We start from the raw sequence: 12068 nt of genomic DNA on the forward strand, positions 1-12068 counted from the left end.
AGGAGAGCGGCCATAGCTCCTATATATGAGGGAGCAGGTAGGAGAGCGGCCATAGCTCCTATATATGAGGGAGTAGGTAGGAGAGCGGCCATAGCTCCTATATATGAGGGAGCAGGTAGGAGAGCAGCCACAGCTCCTATATATGAGGGAGTAGGCAGGAGAGCCACCATAGCTCCTATATATGAGGGAGAAGGAAGGAGAGCGGCCATAGCTCCTATATATGAGGGAGCAGGTAGGAGAGCAGCCATAGCTCCTATATATGAGGGAGAAGGTAGGAGAGCGGCCATAGCTCCTATATATGAGGGAGCAGGTAGGAGAGCAGCCACAGCTCCTATATATGAGGGAGTAGGTAGGAGAGCCACCATAGCTCCTATATATGAGGGAGTAGGTAGGAGAGCGGCCATAGCTCCTATATATGAGGGAGCAGGTAGGAGAGCAGCCACAGCTCCTATATATGAGGGAGTAGGTAGGAGAGCCACCATAGCTCCTATATATGAGGGAGAAGGTAGGAGAGCGGCCATAGTTCCTGTATATGAGGGAGAAGGTAGGAGAGCGGCCATAGCTCCTACATATGAGGGAGTAGGAAGGAGAGCGGCCATAGCTCCTATATATGGGGGAGAAGGTAGGAGAGCGGTCATAGCTCCTATATATGAGGGAGTAGGTAGGAGAGCGGCCATAGCTCCTATATATGAGGGAGAAGGTAGGGGAGCGGCCATAGCTCCTACATATGAGGGAGTTGGAAGGAGAGCGGCCATAGCTCCTATATATGAGGGAGAAGGTAGGAGAGCGGTCATAGCTCCTATATATGAGGGAGAAGGTAGGAGAGCGGCCATAGCTCCTATATATGAGGGAGCAGGTAGGAGAGCAGTCATAGCTCCTATATGAGGCAGCAGGTAGGAGAGCGGCCATAGCTCCTATATAAGAGGGAGCAGGTAGGAGAGCAGCCACAGCTCCTATATATGAGGGAGTAGGTAGGAGAGCGGTCATAGCTCCTATATATGAGGGAGTAGGTAGGAGAGCGGCTATAGCTCCTATATATGAGGGAGCAGGTAGGAGAGCAGCCATAGCTTCTATATATGAGGGAGCAGGTAGGAGAGCGGCCATAGCTCCTATATATGAGGGAGCAGGTAGGAGAGCGGCCATAGCCCCTATATATGAGGGAGCAGGTAAGAGAGCAGCTATAGCTGCTATAAGTGAGGGAGCAGGTAGGAGAGCGGCCATAGCTCCTATATATGAGGGAGAAGGTAGGAGAGCAGCCATAGCTCCTATATATGAGGCAGCAGGTAGGAGAGCAGCCATAGCTCCAATATAAGAGGGAGCATGTAGGAGAGTGGCCATAGCTGCTATAAGTGAGGGAGCAGGTAGGAGAGCGGCCATAGCTCCTATATATGAGGGAGAAGGTAGGAGAGCAGCCATAGCTCCTATATATGAGGCAGCAGGTAGGAGAGCAGCCATAGCTCCAATATAAGAGGGAGCAGGTAGGAGAGCGGCCATAGCTGCTATAAGTGAGGGAGCAGTTAGGAGAGCGGCCATAGCCCCTATATATGAGGGAGCAGGTAGGAGAGCGGCCATAGCTCCTATATATGAGGGAGCAGGTAGGAGAGCGGCCATAGCTCCTATATATGAGGGAGAAGGTAGGAGAGCAGCCATAGCTCCTATATATGAGGCAGCAGGTAGGAGAGCAGCCATAGCTCCAATATAAGAGGGAGCAGGTATGAGAGTGGCCATAGCTGCTATAAGTGAGGGAGCAGTTAGGAGAGCGGCCATAGCTCCTATATATGAGGGAGCAGGTAGGAGAGCGGCCGTAGCTCCTGTGTATGAGGGAGAAGGTAGGAGAGCAGCCATAGCTCCTATATATGAGAGCAGGTAGAACAGCAGCCATAGCCCCTGTATATGAGGGAGCAGGTAGGAGAGCGGCCATAGCTCCTATATACAGTGCCTACAAGTAGTATTCAACCCCCTGCAGATTTAGCTGGTTGACACATGCGGAATTAACTTGGCATTGTGACATTTGTACTGTAGATCAGCCTGGAAGTGGGAAATGCTCTGCAGCAAATTTTTTATTTTTTTTTTTAAAACGTTAAAAGTTAATTCAGAGTGTCATTTATTATTCAACCCCTCAAATCACAAGAATTCTGTTTGGTCCCCCTAAAGTATTAAGAAGTAGTTCAGGTACCAAGAATAACGAGCTTCACATGTGTGGATTAAAGATCTCTTTTGCCAGCCTTTTCTGACTATTTAAGACCCTCCCCAAACTTGTGAACACCACTCAGACATGGTCAACATGGGAAAGACAAAGGAGCATTCCAAGGCCATCAGAGACAAGATCGTGGAGGGTCACAAGGCTGGCAAGGGGTACAAAACCCTTTCCAAGGAGTTGGGCCTACCTGTCTCCACTGTTGGGAGCATCATCCGTAAGTGGAAGGCTTATGGAACTACTGTTAGCCTTCCACGGCCAGGACAGCCTTTGAAAGTGTCCTCCCGTGCCGAGGCCAGGCTAGTCCGAAGAGTCAAGGCTAACCCAAGGACAACAAGGAAGGAGCTCCGGGAAGATCTCATGGCAGTGGGGACATTGGTTTCAGTCAATACCATAAGTAACGTACTCCACCGCAATGGTCTCCGTTCCAGACGAGCCCGTAAGGTACCTTTACTTTCAAAGCGTCATGTCAAGGCTCGTCTACAGTTTGCTCATGATCACTTGGAGGACTCTGAGACAGACTGGTTCAAGGTTCTATGGTCTGATGAGACCAAGATCGAGATCTTTGGTGCCAACCACACACGTGACGTTTGGAGACTGGATGGCACTGCATATGACCCCAAGAATACCATCCCTACAGTCAAGCATGGTGGTAGCAGCATCATGCTGTGGGGCTGTTTCTCTGCCAAGGGGCCTGGCCATCTGGTCCGCATCCATGGGAAGATGGATAGCACGGCCTACCTGGAGATTTTGGCCAAGAACCTCCGCTCCTCCATCAAGGATCTTAAGATGGGTCGTAATTTCATCTTCCAACAAGACAACGACCCAAAGCACACAGCCAAGAAAACCAAGGCCTGGTTCAATAGGGAAAAAGTCAAGGTGTTGGAGTGGCCTCGTCAGTCTCCTGACCTTAACCCAATTGAAAACTTGTGGAAGGAGCTCAAGAATAAAGTCCACATGAGACACCCAAAGAACCTAGATAACTTGGAGAAGATCTGCATGGAGGAGTGGGCCAAGATAACTCCACAGACCTGTGCCGGCTTGATCAGGTCTTATAAAAGACGATTATTAGCTGTAATTGCAAACAAGGGTTATTCCACAAAATATTAAACATAGGGGTTGTATAATAATTGACCCACACTTTTATGTTTAAAATTTAATAAAATTCAACTGAGCAACATAACTTTTTGGTTTGTAAGATTTATGCTTCTGTTCATAAAACCTACTCTCGTTTGCAGTTTGAAGGCTCTAACTTATTTGCATCTTATCAAACCAGCTAAATCTGCAGGGGGTTGAATACTACTTGTAGGCACTGTATGAGGGAGCAGGTAGGAGAGCGACCATAGCTCCTATATATGAGGGAGCAGGTAGGAGAGCAGCCATAGCTCCTATATATGAGGGAGCAGGTAGGAGAGCAGCCATAGCCCCTGTATATGAGGGAGCAGGTAGGAGAGCGGCCATAGCTCCTATATATGAGGGAGCAGGTGTTAGAACCTTGCTCTTAGGTTTTTTCCTTTGCTGGTCACATGACCTTGTTGGCCTATTTAATCCTGCTCCGCCCTTCTGGCTTTGCTGGACTTCATTGTATAACTACTTTCTAGCTAGCCTGTGCTCTGTATCTAACTCTGTTAGTTTGCTTGGTCTACGGACCTCTGTGTTCTTTATATTTTGTTTGTTCGTCTGTCTGCTACTATTTCTGTTAGGAGGTGTCCCATTTTCCTCCCAGTCCTTAGTACTTGTAGGGATTCCTTCCCCACATCTATAGGTCTCCGTACAGACTAGCTTAGGACTTTAGCAGGTCTGATCGCAGGATCAGGTTCCCTGTTACATCGTAGGGATCAAGCTGAGTTCTATCGTAGGGACAGATCTCCTCTCTTTCCTTAGCTCTGGTAGCAGAACATAACAGTAAGTCCAGCCTGCAAATTCTCTAAGGAAAGATTTTTCTGCTCCATCATGGTGTCGGTTCAGGATTTGGCTCATCGCCTGCAGGGACTCTCTCTGGAGGTGGCCGAGCTCCGTCAGCACGTGAGTAACTGTCCTGGAGCACATTTCTTGGAGCCTAAGGTATGTTTGCCGGATTTATTTTTTGGTGAACACCGAGAATTTTTTTCATTTAAAAATGCTTGCTTATTGTATTTTCGTTTGAGACCCAAGTCCTCTGGGGATGAATCCCAGCGCATAGGGTTCATAATGTCACTTTTGCGCAAAGAGCCTCAGGAGTGGGCCTTTTCTTTGCAACCTAGTGATACATGCTTCAGATCAGTGGATAGTTTTTTTTTCTGCTTTGGGGCTATTATATGATGATCCTGACCGTGTCTCATCAGCTGAGACTGAGTTAAGACGTTTGAGACAGGGATCAGGTAATGTGGAAAAATATTGTACACATTTCCGTCGTTGGTCTACTCAAACAGGGTGGAACGATTCTGCTCTGAAAAGTCTATTTCTTGCTGGGCTCAATGAAAGGGTTAAAGCCCTATTAATTGCTTATCCTACACCTGAAGATTTGCAACAGGCTATGCAATTAGCTATACGGGTGGATAGGAGACTGCGTGCAAGGGTTAATGAGAGCAAATCCTCTGCTATGTCAGTTTCTGGTTATGAGAATGTGTGTACTAACAGTGGTGAACCGATGGAGATTGGATCGGTGGCACCTCGCTCTCAAGAAAAAGACCGTAGATTTTCTGAAGGCTTGTGTTTCTATTGCGGAAAATCTGGTCATTTGATTAAAGGCTGTGAGCTTCGTATGAAGAAAGAAAAAAAAATGGTCAGTCATGCCCGTATTGCCTGTTTAAATTCCAAGGGTGTATTTTTAGCTGCTTCCACGATTGCTCAGGAAAAATTAATGGAATTTCGGGTGTTTGTTGATTGTGGGTCTACTCTGAATGTAATTGATGGGGGATTCTTGGAAAGACTCAATTTAAAACCTGAACCTTTATCATCCCCCATTGCTGTGGTTTCTGTGGATGGTTCACCTTTGAAGAATATTACTCTCAAGGTCTGTGAATTTCCTCTCACTATTAATGGTGTTCACCATGAGAAATTGGATTTGGTAGTTTTGAATAACTTGCCTTCTCCAGTAATAGTGGGATTGCCCTGGTTAAAATTGCACAATCCTGTACTGGATTGGTCTACCAGTGAAATTAAATCCTGGAGCCATAAATGTTATGACAAGTGTTGTAACGGGCGTATTGCAGCTTTGGATAGGGGAGAATTGCCTGTTCCTATTCAGGATTTTTGGAGAGTTTTTTCTGAGAAGGAATCGCAGGTTTTGCCTCCCCATAGAGACTATGATTGTTCTATTGAATTTGTCCCTGGAGCGACTCTTCCTAAAAGTCGTTTATTTAACCTTACTATTCCTGAGAGGAAGGCTTTGGAGGAATACATACAGACAAGTTTGGCCACCGGTCACATTAGGCCCTCTAAGTCACCTGTGGCTGTTGGATTTTTTTTTGTAAAAAAAAAGGACGGCGGTTTACGTCCTTGTCTGGATTTTCGTGAGATTAACAAAATTACTGTACGCAATCCTTACCGACTGCCATTGATTCCTGATCTGTTTAACCAGTTAATGGGGGCCAAGTGGTTCTCTAAAATTGACCTTAAGGGGGCATACAATCTGTTGCGCATGGAGGGTGACGAATGGAAGACTGCTTTTAACACTCCTGTGGGTCATTTTGAGAATCTGGTTATGCCTTTTGGTCTCACTAATGCTCCTGCATTTTTTCAGAATCTTATTAATGACATCCTTAGACCTTTGATCGGCAAAAATGTGGTTGTGTATTTGGATGACATTTTGATTTATTCGCCTGATCTGGAGTCTCATTGGCGGAGCGTACGTGAGGTATTACAGTTATTAATGGACAATTCGCTTTTTGCTAAGCTGGAGAAATGTGAGTTCGCTGTACAGAGAATTAGTTTTTTGGGTTACATTATCTCCAGCGAAGGTTTTGAGATGGACCCGGTTAAAGTTCAAGCTGTACAGGAATGGCCTAGGCCTATTGGTTTGAAATCGATACAGAGGTTTTTAGGTTTCGCCAATTATTGCAGAAAATTTATAAAAAAATTTTCTAGTATTGTCAAACCTCTGACCGATCTCACCAGGAAAGGTGCTGATGCGGTTCAGTGGTCTTCTGAGGCCATTGAAGCTTTTGTGTATCTCAAGGAGAGGTTCACCTCTGCTCCCATCCTTATGCAGCCTGATGTGACTAAGCCGTTTTTGGTTGAGGTTGATGCTTCCTCTGTGGGGGTTGGCGCAGTATTGTCTCAGGATAACGGGGATGGATTACATCCCTGTGCCTTTTTTTCAAAAAAATTTTCGGAGACTGAACTGAATTACGATATTGGTAATCGGGAATTATTGGCTATTAAACTCGCATTTGAACACTGGCGCCACTTCTTGGAAGGTGCGGAATTTCCCGTTCAGGTTCTTACGGATCATAAAAATCTGATATATCTTGATGCTGCCAAGCGCCTGAATGCCCGTCAGGCTAGGTGGGCACTGTTTTTCTCGCGGTTTAATTTTTCCGTTACTTACATCCCTGGTACTAAAAATGTTAAGGCGGATGCCTTGTCTCGCAGTTTTTCTCCCATAGTCGGTGCTGAGAAAGAGGAGAACATTTTACAAGAAGGTGTTGTGATAGCTGCTTTGGACTCCATTTTGGAAGATGAAATTCTTAAAGCACAGGAGAGTGCCCCATCTAACACTCCTCATGGGAGGTTGTTTGTGCCTGGGACCTTTAGGAGAGATTTGTTTGTTGAGTGTCACGAATCTCGGTTGGCAGGTCATCCCGGAATCTCTGAGACCAAGAGACTGGTGGGTCGCAGTTTTTGGTGGCCTGGATGGCAGAAGGAAGTCATTAAGTGGGTGCGTCAATGTACTATATGTGCTAGATCTAAGTCCTCACATACTCCTGCTGCGGGGTTGCTTTGTCCTTTGGAGGTTCCCAGTGCTCCTTGGACACATTTGGCTATGGACTTTATAACTGACCTTCCCCCTTCTGAGGGTTTTACTGTCATCTGGGTGGTCGTGGACCGTTTTAGCAAGATGTGTCACTTGGTTCCCTTCATCAAACTGCCCTGCGCTAAAACTCTCGCTAAGGCCTTTGTCAAGGAAATTGTCAGACTTCATGGCGTTCCTACTGACATTGTTTCTGATAGGGGTCCTCAGTTCGTGGCTCGTTTTTGGCGCGCCTTTTGTGACAGGTTGGGAGTTCATTTGTCGTTCTCGTCCGGATATCATCCTGAATCTAATGGCCAGACAGAAAGGAAAAACCAGGATGTTGAGCAGTTCTTGCGTTGTTTTGTGGCAGACAATCAAGAGGGGTGGTCTGAGTTTCTGCCACTTGCTGAATTTGCTCTGAACAATCATACATCTTCTTCTGCTGGTTGTTCGCCTTTTTTTTGTTGTTCTGGGAGACATCCGTCGTTTGGGTCGTTCTCCAAGTTGGGATCTGCCGTGCCTGAGGAGGAGAATTTTTCCGGTGATTTGGAGAGAGTTTGGACGGATGTGCGTGGTAATCTTCAGGAGGCCAACAGAAAATCTAAAGACTACTTTGATAGGAAACGACAGGAGGTTTTGTTCGCTGTTGGTGACATGGTTTGGTTGTCCTCTAGGTATCTGCGGTTGAGGATTCCTTCTAAGAAATTGGGTCCCAAGTTTGTAGGGCCCTTTAAGGTGCTTCAGGTTGTCAACCAATCTGCTGTTAGGTTGGAGGTTCCTACCTCCTGGAGAATTAATCCGGTATTTCATGTCTCTCTGTTGAAAAAAGCTGTTGTATCGGATTGTGACGCCTCTGCCTCTGTTCCTCCGGTGGTGGAGGACGGGAAATATGAAATTTCTCGCATCCTTAACTCTAGACGGTATAGAGGTAGTTTGCAGTATCTTGTGGCCTGGAAAGGTTTCGGACCCGAGGATAACTCTTGGGTGAGGTCAGATGATGTTTCCGCGTCCAGACTTGTCAGAGCGTTTCACAGGAGATTTCCTGATATGCCTGGTCCTAGGGGATCCGGAAGATCCTCTTAGAAGGGGAGGTACTGTTAGAATCTTGCTCTTAGGTTTTCTCCTTTGCTGGTCACATGACCTTGTTGGCCTATTTAATCCTGCTCCGCCCTTCTGGCTTTGCTGGACTTCATTGTATAGCTACTTTCTAGCTAGCCTGTGCTCTGTATCTAACTCTGTTAGTTTGCTTGGTCTACGGACCTCTGTGTTCTATATATTTTGTTTGTTCGTTTGTCTGCTACTATTTCTGTTAGGAGGTGTCCCATTTTCCTCCCAGTCCTTAGTACTTATAGGGATTCCTTCCCCACATCTATAGGTCTCCGTACAGACTAGCTTAGGACTTTAGCAGGTCTGATCGCAGGATCAGGTCCCCTGTTACATCGCAGGGATTAAGCTGAGTTCTATCGTAGGGACAGATCTCCTCTCTTTCCTTAGCTCTGGTAGCAGAACATAACAGCAGGTAGGAGAGCAGCCATAGCTCCTATATATGAGGGAGCAGGTAGGAGAGCGGCCATAGCTCCTATATATGAGGGAGAAGGTAGGAGAGCAGCCATAGCTCCTATATATGAGGGAGCAGGTAGGAGAGCAACCATAGCTCCTATATATGAGGGAGAAGGTAGGAGAGCAGCCACAGCTCCTATATATGAGAGCAGGTAGAACAGCAGCCATAGCCCCTGTATATGAGGGAGCAGGTAGGAGAGCAGCCATAGCTCCTGTATATGAGGCAGGAGGTGGGATAGCGGTCATAGCTCCTATATATGAGGGAGAAGGTAGGAGAGCAGCCATAGCTCCTATATATGAGGGAGAAGGTAGGAGAGCAGCCATAGCTCCTATATATGAGGGAGAAGGTAGGAGAGCAGCCATAGCTCCTATATATGAGGGAGCAGGTAGGAGAGCAGCCATAGCTCCTATATATGAGGGAGAAGGTAGGAGAGCAGCCATAGCCCCTATATATGAGGGAGCATTTAGGAGAGCATCCATAGCTTCTATATATGAGGGAGAAGGTAGGAGAGCAGCCATAGCTCCTATATATGAGGGAGAAGGTAGGAGAGCAGCCATAGCTCCTATATAAGAGGGAGCAGGTAGGAGAGCGGCCATAGCTCCTATATATGAGGGAGCAGGTAGGAGAGCGGCCATAGCTCCTGTATATGAGGGAGAAGGTAGAAGAGCAGCCATAGCTCCTATATATGAGGGAGCAGGTAGGAGAGCAGCCATAGCTCCTATATATGAGGGAGCAGGTAGGAGAGCGGCCATAGCTCCTATACATGAGGGAGCAGGTAGGAGAGCGGCCATAGCCCCTATATAAGAAGGAGCAGGTAGGAGAGCGGCCATAGCTGCTATAAGTGAGGGAGCAGTTAGGAGAGCGGCCATAGCCCCTATATATGAGGGAGCAGGTAGGAGAGCGGCCATAGCTCCTATATATGAAGGAGCAGGTAGGAGAGCGGCCGTAGCGCCTATATATGAGGGAGCAGGTAGGAGAGCAGCCACAGCTCCTATATATGAGGCAGCAGGTAGGAGAGCGGCCATAGCTGCTATAAGTGAGGGAGCAGTTAGGAGAGCAGCCATAGCTCCTATATATGAGGGAGCAGTTAGGAGAGCGGCCATAGCCCCTATATATGAGGGAGCAGGTAAGAGAGCAGCTATAGCTGCTATAAGTGAGGGAGCAGGTAGGAGAGCGGCCACAGCTCCTATATATGAGGGAGAAGGTAGGAGAGCAGCCATAGCTCCTATATATGAGGGAGAAGGTAGGAGAGCAGCCATAGCTCCTATATATGAGGGAGAAGGTAGGAGAGCAGCCATAGCTCCTATATATGAGGCAGCAGGTAGGAGAGCAGCCATAGCTCCAATATAAGAGGGAGCAGGTAGGAGAGTGGCCATAGCTGCTATAGGTGAGGGAGCAGGTAGGAGAGCGGCCGTAGTTCCTATATATGAGGGAGCAGGTAGGAGAGCGGCCATAGCTCCTATATATGAGGGAGAAGGTAGGAGAGCGGCCATAGCTCCTATATATGAGGGAGCAGGTAAGAGAGCGGCCATAGCTCCTATATATGAGGGAGAAGGTAGAAGAGCAGCCATAGCTCCTATATATGAGGGAGAAGGAAGGAGAGTGGCCATAGCTCCTATATATGAGGGAGAAGGTAGGAGAGCAGCCATAGCTCCTATATATGAGGGAGAAGGTAGGAGAGCGGCCATAGCTCCTATATATGAGGGAGCAGGTAGGAGAGCGGCCATAGCTCCTATATATGAGGGAGAAGGTAGAAGAGCAGCCATAGCTCCTATATATGAGGGAGCAGGTAGGAGAGCGGCCATAGCTCCTGTATATGAGGGAGAATGTAGGAGAGCAGCCATAGCTCCTTTTTATGAGGGAGAAGGTAGGAGCTCCTATATATGAGGGAGAAGGTACGAGAGCGGCCATAGCTCCTACATATGAGGGAGAAGGTAGGAGAGCAGCCATAGCCCCTATATATGAGGGAGAAGGTAGGAGAGCGGCCATAGCTCCTATATATGAGGGAGAAGGTAGGAGAGCGGCCATAGCTCCTATATATGAGGGAGAAGGTAGGAGAGCGGCCATAGCTCCTATATATGAGGGAGAAGGTAGGAGAGCAGCCATAGCTCCTATATATGAGGGAGAAGGTAGGAGAGCAGCCATAGCTCCTATATATGAGGGAGTAGGTAGGAGAGCGGCCATAGCTCCTATATATGAGGGAGCAGGTAGGAGAGCGGCCATAGCTCCTATATATGAGGGAGCAGGTAGGAGAGCAGCCATAGCTCCTATATATGAGGGAGCAGATAGGAGAGCGGCCATAGCTCCTACATATGAGGGAGGAGGTAGGAGAGCAGCCATAGCTCCTATATATGAGGGAGTAGGTAGGAGAGCGGCCATAGCTCCTATATATGAGGGAGCAGGTAGGAGAGCGGCCATAGCTCCTATATATGAGGGAGTAGGTAGGAGAGCGGCCGTAGCCCCTATATATGAGGGAGAAGGTAGGAGAGCGGCCATAGCTCCTATATATGAGGGAGAAGGTAGGAGAGCAGCCATAGCTCCCATATATGAGATGAAGTAGAACAGCAGCCATAGCCCCTGTATATGAGGGAGCAGGTAGGAGAGCAGCCATAGCTCCTGTATATGAGGCAGGAGGTGGGATAGCGGTCATAGCTCCTATATATGAGGGAGAAGGTAGGAGAGTAGCCACAGCTCCTATATATGAGGGAGAAGGTAGGAGAGCGGCCATAGCTCCTATATATGAGGGAGAAGGTAGGAGAGCAGCCATAGCTCCTGTATATGAGGGAGAATGTAGGAGAGCAGCCATAGCTCCTTTTTATGAGGGAGAAGGTAGGAGCTCCTATATATGTGGGATAAGGTACGAGAGCGGCCATAGCTCCTACATATGAGGGAGAAGGTAGGAGAGCAGCCATAGCCCCTATATATGAGGGAGAAGGTAGGAGAGCGGCCATAGCTCCTATATATGAGGGAGAAGGTAGGAGAGCGGCCATAGCTCCTATATATGAGGGAGAAGGTAGGAGAGCGGCCATAGCTCCTATATATGAGGGAGAAGGTAGGAGAGCAGCCATAGCTCCTATATATGAGGGAGTAGGTAGGAGAGCGGCCATAGCTCCTATATATGAGGGAGCAGGTAGGAGAGCGGCCATAGCTCCTATATATGAGGGAGTAGGTAGGAGAGCGGCCGTAGCCCCTATATATGAGGGAGAAGGTAGGAGAGCGGCCATAGCTCCTATATATGAGGGAGAAGGTAGGAGAGCAGCCATAGCTCCCATATATGAGATGAAGTAGAACAGCAGCCATAGCCCCTGTATATGAGGGAGCAGTTAGGAGAGCAGCCATAGCTCCTGTATATGAGGCAGGAGGTGGGATAGCGG

This window comes from Phyllobates terribilis, unplaced genomic scaffold (assembly GCF_046119375.1).
Source record: "Phyllobates terribilis strain yellow unplaced genomic scaffold, ASM4611937v1 Scaffold_3__8_contigs__length_932513732, whole genome shotgun sequence".
NCBI lineage: Eukaryota > Metazoa > Chordata > Amphibia > Anura > Dendrobatidae > Phyllobates > Phyllobates terribilis.